An 11,608-nucleotide genomic window follows, 5' to 3' on the forward strand; every position below is an offset into this window, starting at 1 on the left:
AGGTGTTGATCATTGGATCATCATATTGCCTTCGTCCAAGTCACGTCTTGCACCCTATTGAACTATAAAACAAACACTTGCAAATTCTTTAGTCCAATTTGATTGTGTTGGTCATCAAACACCAAAATCTAAAGTAAATGGGCCTAGGCTCCATTTTTCTTACAATCTCCCCCTTTTTGGTGATTGATGACAACACGACCAAAGCAAGCAAATAATAGAATTTTGAAATTTGAAAACTACCTACTTGCGAGGATGCAATGCAAGAGGCAATGTTATATGATGCTAAAAGATACTACTTGTAAGACTAAAAGATACTACATAAAAACTTATCTTGCCCTTGCAAATATCCTCATGTGGCATTATAGATTTAAGCCTTGCTTCCTACAAATTTTCCCATTACATAGACTAATCCATAATCCACTATCCTCCCTTTCTTGAACCATTACCACTTGTAAACCATTATGATCTAGCTTTTGGTCCTACAAAAATAATGCTTGCTTTTGGTCCTCTAAATTCTCCCCCTTTGGAATCAAACACCGAAAAGGAAGACATTAGTAGCACAAGGGAGGGTCAAACTTTGTGATCCTTTGTATGTAGAGTGGAATAGGTCACAAAATTTGACTCTCACATTATATAGACTGAGCTCCCCCTAAATATATGCATACATATGATAGAATGCAAAGCATATGCATAATTGGCAAATTTTTGCTCAAGGGAATTTAATCTATATAATGCATGGAGAAAGCATATAAATATCAAAATGAAATCAACATGATAATATTGGTTTAGAAATACCACATGTGGAAACCAATTTGATTTCTACCACTTGCAATAGGTGGTGGATATTTGAAGTATGATGCTTAACTCCAGGGACTCTATTTTCCTTGCAATGCGACTACTACACACATGATAAGCTTGAAAAGGTGTCAGTCTCAAAGCATCCAACTTCTAGAGTAACCTCCCCCTAAATTTGTGAACACAAGTGTAGAATACTTATAGGAAACATGCACATTGATTTTAGAATAAAAAATACCACTTGAAAGATGACATCACATGAATGTGAGAGTCATTTTTTAAGGTGATATTCGGGAGAAATTATCTGCAATTTAGACTTTGGCACATATTAGATGAATAATCAAAAGACAAGCTATGTGTCGTGCTCCTAAATAAGTTTAAACCATGTAGGTTTGCTCCAAGGGTTAAGAATGAAACCGAGCAAGCCTACCATAAGATATACCTAGTGTATGCATGACAAGATATAAGCATGCAAATGTAAACATAGGCATGAAAAGTAACTAGATGCTTAAAGATAATAATTTGTAAGAAATACCACTTGTAGGAAATTAAATCTAGTTACCTAATATGGGAAGGATAATTTGGGTCCATAGTATTCACTAATCCACTTGGCAATGATTTTGTCCATCATAATGCACCCCATGAAATGCACCCATACTTTGCCAAGTCTCTAAATTCCCTAAAGTCCATCGGACTTATCACTTCCCTTTTGGGATCCAAACCTTATTGGTGCTCTTCATGTTGGAAATAATCTCCTTTGGCACCCAAAAGCGTTTGACCTCATTGTTGGCTTGCTTGTTTACCTTGATGGCAACCATCTTGTCATTTTTCTTCTTCTTCAAGAGATAAGGTGTGGAGGCCTTTTTGTCCACCTTGTTGGTGTAGGTGTTGGAGAGCTTGCTTGTTTACTTTTTCTCTTTTTTCTTTGCTCCTCCCCCATTCTTCACCTTGCACTCATAGGACTTGTGACCTTCCTTGTGGCACACGTAGCAAACCACGGTTTGTTCTTCATCAAGCTTCTTCACTCCCTTGATGGTGTTATCTTGATGAAGTTGGACTTGCTTCGCCTTGCTTTCACTTGAGTCAAGTCCTTAGTGAGGCGAGCTACTTCTTGCTTGAGTAGCTCATTCTCCTTTGCAACCTCTTGTGTGCATGTATCTACAACAACTTTCTCAACACAAACTTGGTTGCACAAAGATGAGTCTAAACACAAATCATTACAAGATGTAGAGGCATCCTTTTTAGACATGCTAAAGATAGAACTTTTCTTTTTGGATGCCTTGGTGGGGGTTGTACTAACAGCTTCAAGATTAGCAACTTTATTAGTTAGCTCATCACAATGTTTGCACATGGTTTCCATTTTAGCAAGCAAACTTTTATAAGCATCTTGTGAGCTAGCTAACTTTTCTTTTAATTTTTTATTTTTCTTTACAAGTTGCTCTTGTGCATGCATTTGTTGTTGCACTGGCCTCAAGTTGCAAAATTTTAGTAGATAGTTCAACATTGAGATTAACAAAGTTCTCATATTGTTCAAGCAAAATTTTGTATGCTTCTGGTGAACTATCTAGCTTTTCTTTTAATTTTTCGAGCTTCTTTTGTTGACTAGTGCAAACTTTAGCATAATTAAGATTTTGTTGCACAATTTCATCATAAGAAGGCATTTCATCATCACTATCACTCTCACTAGAGGATAAGCTTTCGTTACCTCACGCCATAAGGCACACACAAGAAGAGCTTGATGATGAGTGCTTGTGGCCTCGCCTCTTGTGATGGTGTTCTTCTTTACTTGAAGAATCATCCTATGACCTTATTGATGTGAGGGCTTGGTTCTTGCATGCCTTCTTCTTTGTCTTGGGTGTGGGCTTGTTTGGACAAACTTCCACAAAGTGCCCCAACTCGCTGCATCCATAGCATCCTCTCTTTCTTTGCTCATTTCTTTGATTGGTGAAAATGAGATCTTGAATTTAGATGGGCACACCCTTGACATTGAGCCTTTAGATCATCTTCTCCACCTTGTTGATTAGTTTGATTGATTCTTCATCAAGGTCAGAGGTGGAGGAGGAAGATTGATCATCATCACTTGAATCATCATCATCATCATTGTCCTCATTTTCTTCTTTATCTTCACTTGAGGAGCTTGAGTTTAAGCTTGTCTCAACTTGCTTGCCCTTCATCTTCTTTTTCTCGCTACATGCAAGAGCTTTGCCTTTGCTTGATGAAGAGGCTTCTTCTTAACCCATCTTACGTGACATTTCAAATGTCACTATCTTGCCAATGACTATGCCTAGGGTCATGGTGCTCAAGTCCTCCATGTTGTGAAGGATGGTGATGATGCTTGCATATTTTTTATGGTAGCATGGAGATGATCTTCCTCACGATGTCCGCATCATCTAGCTTTGTTAATCCTATTGAATGGAGCTCATTGACAATTAGATTCAAACAAGAATGCATATCACGAACAACCTCATCATCATTCATTGTAAAGGAATCAAAATTTTATTTAGCTAGACAATGTTTTTGCTCATGAACATTAGATGTGCCGTCATGGAGCTCTTGAAGTTTTAACCAAATTTCAAGTGCCGTATTTAAAGTGAACACTCGGTTAAACACATCCATGCTAAATGATTCAAACAAGCAATTCTTAGCTCTAGCATTGAAATGCATTTCCTTTTCTTCACTCTTTGTGGGTTTATTGGGATTCTTAATGGGTTTCATCATGTCACGAGTGACTCTCCAAACACCCAAATCAACCGCCTCAAGGTGACAAGCTATTCTATCTTTATAGTAAGGGAAGTTAGTGCCATCAAAGTGCGGAGGCCTAGAGGTATCCATCCCAACCACTCTAAATAGCGTCGGCTCAACTGACGGTTAAGCTAAGGGTCCAAATTGAGCCAACCATCTCTGATACCACTTGTAAGGGACCATGACGCCTAAGAGGGGGTGAATTAGGTAACTTAAAATCTACTTCTTAACTATGGCCTCTTTTTCTAACCCTAGCAAAACCTATGCAAAAGATAAACTATCTAAATGTGCAACTACAATTTTGCTAGTGTATTGCTATCTCTACCACAAAAGGAGTAATGTAATCAATGTAAATGCGGAAGCTAAAGAGCAAGGTAGAGATATGCAAACTCCCATTGACGACTTCGGTATTTTTACTGAGGTATCGAGAAGCGCACAAGCTTCCCCCTAGTCCTCGTTGGAGCCCCTCGCAAGGGCTAAGCTCTCGGTAGGGTAACTCCGTAGATAGCCTCGGGCCTTCCCCACACGCAAGTGGGTCTCTGATGTGCCTTTCGACAAGCCTCTCCTGGATGCTCCCCACTATCTTCACTATCAAGCTTTCGGTCGAAATGCCGCTGGCCTTGTTCCCTCCAGTACACGGTGGCGGCCACACCACAACCGCGGTTGGTGTGATTTCGCAAGACTACAAGTCCCTCTGATGTACAACAATGGTGCGTACAAGAACCGAGTAGTAAGAGGTATGCAAACTTGACTAAACACTAGGCCTAAACCTAGAGCAAGCGCATAAGTGGTGGTCTAATCAACCTAAGCACTTCGCAAAGTACCTACGCTAATCACCTAATGAATCACTAAGCACTATGTAAGTGGAGATCACTAACATGGTGTATCAACACTTTTGATATGTTTCCTCAGTTCCACACACTTCATTTGGCCGGTTGGGGGTGTATTTATAAGCCCCACTGAGAAAGTAGCCGTTGGTGATGAAATCCTGCTTTTCCGCTACTGACTGGACACTCAGGTCATCCTAATCGGATGTGTCCGATTGTCCCGACCGTTAGAGCCATGATCAACTGATCGGACGCTACCAGCGTCCGGTCACATGCCACCGGACGCGTCTGGTCACAATTTCGCCACTCTGGAACCTCTATGTACTCGATTGGACGTTGTTGTCCTATGTCCGGTCGATTTGCTTGTTCAACGTCTGATCGTTGCTGCCACCGAGCCTCTGATCAGAGCGTCCGGTCACTGTGCTACCAGCGTCCGGTCACCTCTGTGAGCTCATTTCTTTGTGATCTTGCATTCAGCTTAGTTCCTATCTTCGTGCTTAGACTTTGCTTGATATCTTGGATCTTCTCTTATTCTTCTGAGGTCTTGATTAAGGTGTTGATCATCGGATCATCATGTCGTCTTTGTCTAAGTCACGTCTTGCACCCTATTGAACTACAAAACAAACACTTATAAATTCTTTAGTCTAATTTGGTTGTGTTGGTCATCAAACACCAAAATCCAAAGTAAATGGGCCTAGGGTCCATTTTCCTTACACCCGCCATGCAGGATGGACAAGCATAAATACTATGCCAAACTTCTCCCCATACGGGATAAATCTATATATAAACATGCATGCTTAATCCAACGTTGGTCAAATTAGACATGCATGTTACTTATTGCAACTTTTATCATAAAACATTCACTTATACTTTATTTTCCAATTAAATCTTTCCGTTGGTTCTAATTTAATCAGAAAATTAGTAAACTAACAACCAAAAAATAGTCCTGAACTGGCTTGACTCAAGCATTTTCTTTCACATAGCCCAACATCGCAGCCCGTTGGCATGCAGCCGAGTGATCTCATCGGTTAAAAATAAAACATACAAGATGCTTCTGCATCAATTCTACATCATCGTTGGGCAGAAAATAGAATTAATGCATAAAACTCATAAATTAACTTGAAAGACATATAACTACTCTTCAAAATTAAATTCTCCCGTTAGTTCGAATTTAATTAGAAGATAATCAACATCATTGCAGCGGAAACTTGGTAATAAAATACATTCTATTAGTTCAGGAGCATTTCTTGGTCCTTGTCTACTCTCTGAAAAAATAACCACGTTGGTGTAAAATTTATCAAAGATTTAAACCTCAAACTTAAACTCATTATAATATTATCATCATCAACGCTGGTCAGAAAATGACAATACCACAATCTGACTTCAACAAAATTAAACCACTCCTTCAATTTAAATTAGAGGATAAACATAATCATAATTTTCTAAGCTAAAGTCAACTGCTCTTCAAATTAAATTATCTCATTGGTTCGAATTTAATTAGAAGATAATAAACATTAAACTTTGTAGCGGAAACATAAAAAATTGTTTATCTACTTTTCAGAAGCATTTTACCATACTCATCTACTCTCTGAAAAAATTATCCCATAGATTTAAATTTTGATAGAGATTTAAACCTTCAAAATTGACTAAAATTCATCTAAAATTGCTTCTAAAAATAATAAAACTATATTAAAAAAACTATTACTGTTATTCTAGCCGGAAGGCCCAGCTCGTGCGACGCGGCCCATTCTTGCGCTTGTTCCCGCGGCGGCCCAGCGGCACCCGCGGCCTATTTCAAGTACAGCGCGCGCCCACGTACCAGGGCCCAACCTAGGCTTGGGCTATGATTTCGCTCGCCCGCCTAGGCCTCATTCAGCCCGGTCGTGTCCCCGCCATCAATCGTCATCCGACGATCGCCCACGCTTCTCGCCCAGAGCAAAAACAGCGTTGTGCCGCTCCCCCAAAAACCCTAACTCCATTTCTGTCCCCCCTTTCTCTCTCTACGCCGCGGCGGCCGGCTCCCTCTCCCTTCTCACCTAGAACCATGGCGGTCGGAGAGAAGATGGCGGCGTCGCCGCCGGTCCCCTCGCTGGTGTGCGCGCCCACCGTAGGGTGAGCGTGCCGCCATCGAGCGGTCTAGCGATGGCGCCCTGAGCGCGTGTGCATGGCTCAGTGAAGCACCGGTGAGCCAGTGGCTCGGGTGATCTTCCCCGCACGGCGTCTCAGGGTCTATCCCGCGCACACGCGGTGGGATGAGCGGCGGCCTGGGGCCCCGCTGCGGCGCGTTCCCGGTTGACGTCGAGTGGCCTCGGGGTCAGGCGACGGTGAGTCCAGCGCGGGGTGTTCCCACGAGTCGACGGTCCAGCGGTGGTGACGGTGTGGATGGTTCCAGGTAGAAAAACCCCCCCTTTACCTTTTCCTTTCTCTTCATCTAGGGTTATGGTTAGGGTTTAATCTACGACTGGATTCATTCGTTCCTGATTCGATCTCCTTCTAAATGCTAAAACTTAGACTACCCAAAATAGATCCGCACACCACCTGGCTCTGGTACTATTGATAGAATTTTAGGACCATCTAGGCATAGATCTAGTGAGTAAAACATAGTTTAGATAAGGACTTGGTGATGTACCTCACCGCATGCAGTGGCGGCCATGGCGCCGCCGCACGTGGCCACTGATGTCGGAATAGAAGCAGCATCATAGTGGGCGCGCGGTCTAGTGGTGGCGGCGAAGGCGATGGCGCTTCCCATCGCTCACAACATCCCCTCTCGATCGGTCTAGGGTTAGTACGTCAGTGGGGCACTGACGGCTATGGTGAACCTCGTACCTTGCACCCTGGCCCCCACCTTCCTCTTTATAGTGCTGAGCGATGGGGGCCCATCAGCTAGGAGAACGGCTGGGCTTCCCCGATCAAGATGCGAATTAAGGGCCTAATTGGCCGTTGGGCCACCTTGGTGGAGATCATTGACAACTATATATGTATATGTACATATGTATCTAGTGCTACTTTATTCATGCAACCTTCAGGCTTGAGCTGATTTGTATCTCGATCGAGTTGATACTTGACAGCGAGCATGTCAGTGTGTGTGTCATCTCTTATCATCTATGAGTATTCATCTCCCTGCCTGCCTGTGTGTGAATGATCTGTCATGTTATTTGCTGCTGAGTCGAGAAGAATTTCTTGGCTTACATATTCACCGTTGAGTTCTTGGCCCCGTGAAGTGCAGCGGTTGGGAAGGGAATCTATTCTCCATTCACCACTATAGTTGAGCTTTTTGAAAAGGCGAGGTAACTGGGTGGATAGAGATTAGAGAGCCACACACAAGCAGCAAAGGTGACAAAGCAGACCAATGATCCGGGCAAGAAAAACTCAGATGCGTGAAGCGTGATGCGTATAGAAAATCAAAGGGCAACTCACGTGGTGTTAACGTCGCTTAAGCCCTTGGCCACGACGGTTCCATGTTATATAAGCGTCAATTGACGTGAGAGGTTATAGAGATGCGAGAACCATGGTGCGCCATGAGGAGAGTCCTAATTTCTAGGGATTACATCAACTATTCTTATCCTATCTTCTAATCATAGCAGGACTCTCCTAAAATAGCGCATGGAAGGTTATCGCCAGCACATTACAATCACGCACGGTGAATGTGCAATACAAGATAAGTTACTTCTAATAGCCTCCCTCAATCATAGCTTCGATAGGTTGAGATTGACCTTGAAGTTTTCTATTAGCCTCACTGGTAGAGCTTTAGTGAACCCGTCTGCCACTTGATCCTTTGATGAAACAAAGTCGATCTCTAGTAGCTTGTGTTTAACTCGTTCTCTGACGAAGTGATAGTCTACCTCAATATGTTTTGTCCTTGCATGCAACACTGGATTGTTGGATAGATATGTGGCGCCCAGATTATCACACCATAATTTTGTAGCTCTTGGAGTCTTCACACCAATTTCATAAAGTTTGTATCCACGTAATTTCAGCTGTAGCATTTGCTATTGCTTTGTACTCTGCCTCTGTACTAGATCTAGACACAGTGGGCTGTTTTCTCGCACTCCAGAATACTAGATTACTCCCTAGAAATATTGCAAACCCTCCGGTTGATTTTCTATCATCAATACAGCCAGCCCAATCAGCATAAAAAAAAGCACTAATAAGTGTGGATACTGACCTGTGAATCCTAAGTCCAAGTCCTGTACACTGCTTTACATATCTCAAAATTCTTTTTACAGCTTCCCAGTGAACTGTCGTAGGTGCGTGAAGAAACTGACACACCTTGTTGACAGCGAAGGAGATGTCTGGCCGGGTCAAGGTTAAGTACTGCAGTGCACCCACAATACTCCTGTATTTAGTTGTATCATTTTCACCTAGTAAAGTTCCTTCATGCAATGATAATTTTTCACTTGTGGATAGAGGCGTACTAACTGGTTTACAATCTGCCATCCCGATTCTCTTAAGTAAATCTGAGGCATACTTGTCTTGAGTAAGTAAAATTCCATCTTTTGCCTTATTCACCTCTGTTCCAAGGAAGTAGTGAAGATCACCTAGATCTTTCAGCGCAAAGTCTTCCTTGAGATCACCGAGCAAAGCTGATGTTGCTTGTGGTGTTGAACTAGCCACAATTATATCATCTACATACACCAAGACAAACATGGTAATGCCTCCCTTGCTAAAATAAAATAGAGAAGTGTCGGCCTTCGACGCCTTAAACCCAAGTTGCACCAGTTTTTCACTAAGTCTTGAATACCAAGCTCGTGGAGCTTGTTTAAGTCCATAAAGTGCCTTATCCAGCTTGCACACATATCTTGGCTTGTTGGGATCTTCAAAACCAGGAGGTTGCTGCATGTATACTTCCTCTTCTAGCAATCCATGTAAAAAGGCATTCTGCACATCAAGTTGCCGAAGAGACCAACCACAAGAAACAGCAAGTGATAGAACAATACGAATGGTTGCAGCTTTAACAACTGGGCTAAAAGTATCTTCATAATCAATGCCATAATGTTGCTTAAATCCTTTTGCAACTAATCGGGCTTTATATCTATCAAGACTGCCATCAGACTTTCGTTTTATTTTGTACACCCATTTGCATCCAATGGCATTCCTTCCTTTTTGTGGCGGAACGCGATGCCAAGTCTTATTTTTCATAAGAGCTTCATATTCAAAGTCCATAGCAGCTTTCCGGTGTTTATCATGCAGCGCTTCATCTAAATCATGTGGTTCACCGGTAGACATTAACATGCCATACCTGATTGTACCGTCCTTGTAGATTTTTGTCTTGTTGATGCCGTGTTGGAGCCGTGTGACGGGTCGAACAGCAGGAGCAGCAGGATCACCAGTAGAATCGGCGGGCGTAGTGGATCCAGAGGGCTGAATCCCCCCGGGGATCTGAGGCGAGCCAGGCGACCCGGGAGACAGCAGATCACCGCTCCCTGGTGCCGTGTCCCCAGCGGTAGGCGGTGGTGAAGTGCTGTCGCCCCCTCCTGGCGTTGTGGCGGTAGCTGGACCACATGCAGGCGACGCACTCGCATGAGCTGATGATGAAACGCCCGGCGCTAATTGGTCGCCACAATCTCCGCGCGATGCAGTCCAAGGGGGTGGGACCGAAGCTGCTGCTGGCGACAGGTTCATGTGGCTCCCGTGGTCGCATGCTGAGGGTGCCTGTTCTTCCAAATTGTTGTGGCAAAATTGGTGAGAAAAATTGGCAGGCAAATTAGACTGTTGATTATTCATACTATTGTCCCCTGATTGAGCCGTGGAATTAGAAGGTAACAAAAGAATCTCAGCTCTCAAACGCGCCCCAGCATTCGGATGCAACTCCGAGAAAGGAAAAACAGATTCATCAAAAATGACATCTCTAAAGATGTAAACACGTCCGGAAGAAATATCAAGACACTTGTAACCCTTATGAAGGTTGCTATAGCCAAGAAAGGCACACCGTTTAGAACGGAACTGAAGTTTGTGGGAATTATACGGGCGAAGATTTGGCCAACAGGCACAACCAAAAATGTGAAGCCAGTTATAATCTAGTTGTTGTTTGAAGAGCCATTCTAAAGGCGTGAAAAAATTGATGACTTTGCTGGGAAGACGATTGATAAGATATGTGGCTGTTAAAAATGCCTCATCCCAAAAATTGAGGGGCATATGAGCGTGAGATAGGAGCGCTAGGCCAACCTCGACAATGTGTCTATGCTTACGTTCAGCAACACCATTTTGTTGGTGTGCATGCGGGCAGGAAACTAAGTGTGAGATGCCAATTTTCGCGAAAAAGGCATTAAGCTTTTGGTACTCACCACCCCAATCTGTTTGAACCGCTTTAATCTTCCGATCAAACATCCTTTCGACGGGAGGCTGGAAATCATGGAATTTCTGAAAGGCTTCAGATTTAAATTTAATAAGGTAAATCCATGTGAACTTGCTGTAATCATCAATGAAGCTAATATAATATTGTTTACGCCCAACAGACTCGATAGTTGGACCCCAAACATCGGAGAACACAAGATCAAGAGGAGCATGTGACTATAGAAAATCAGAGGGCAACTCACGTGGTGTTAACGTCGCTTAAGCCCTTGGCCACGACGGTTCCATGTTATATAAGCGTCAATTGACGTGAGAGGTTATAGAGATGCGAGAACCATGGTGCGCTATGAGAAGAGTCCTGATTTCTAGGGATTACATCAACTATTTTTATCATATCTTCTGATCATAGCAGGACTCTCTTAAAATAGCGCATGGAAGGTTATCGTCAGCCCATTACAATCACGCACGGTGAACGTGCAGTACAAGATAAGTTACTTCTAGTAATGCGTGCCTCTCGGGAAAAGCAGGACCGCGCCGATCGCATGTATGTGGCCGCACGCCTTATCTCATCCATTCTTCAACTCTGGTCTCTGGAGGAAATCGCTCTCGCCTTTCGCTTCCAGTCGCAAACCACAACTGAAAGCCCCGGCCGGCGGATAGAGACACGTGCATTCGGCAGGAAATCGCTCTAGTTGCCCGGGGCTTTCGGGAGGAATCCAGTCCGGCGCCTTTGCTGCTGTTGCCCGGGGAGGCGCGCAAGTCGCAGCAGGGAGGGATGGCGATGGATGGAGAGCTCGAGACGACCATTTTCGTCCGCATGGGCTTGGCGGCTAGCTATGATTTCTCAGGTTATCTAGAACCCGAAGAAAAACTCGTGCACGTTTCTGACTTCTGGAATGGATGGACGAATGACGATGATGAGAAAGAACCCTGCTTGGTGCTTGCGCCAGTCG

The sequence above is a fragment of the Miscanthus floridulus genome, chromosome 2 (assembly GCF_019320115.1).
Source record: "Miscanthus floridulus cultivar M001 chromosome 2, ASM1932011v1, whole genome shotgun sequence".
NCBI classification, from domain to species: domain Eukaryota; kingdom Viridiplantae; phylum Streptophyta; class Magnoliopsida; order Poales; family Poaceae; genus Miscanthus; species Miscanthus floridulus.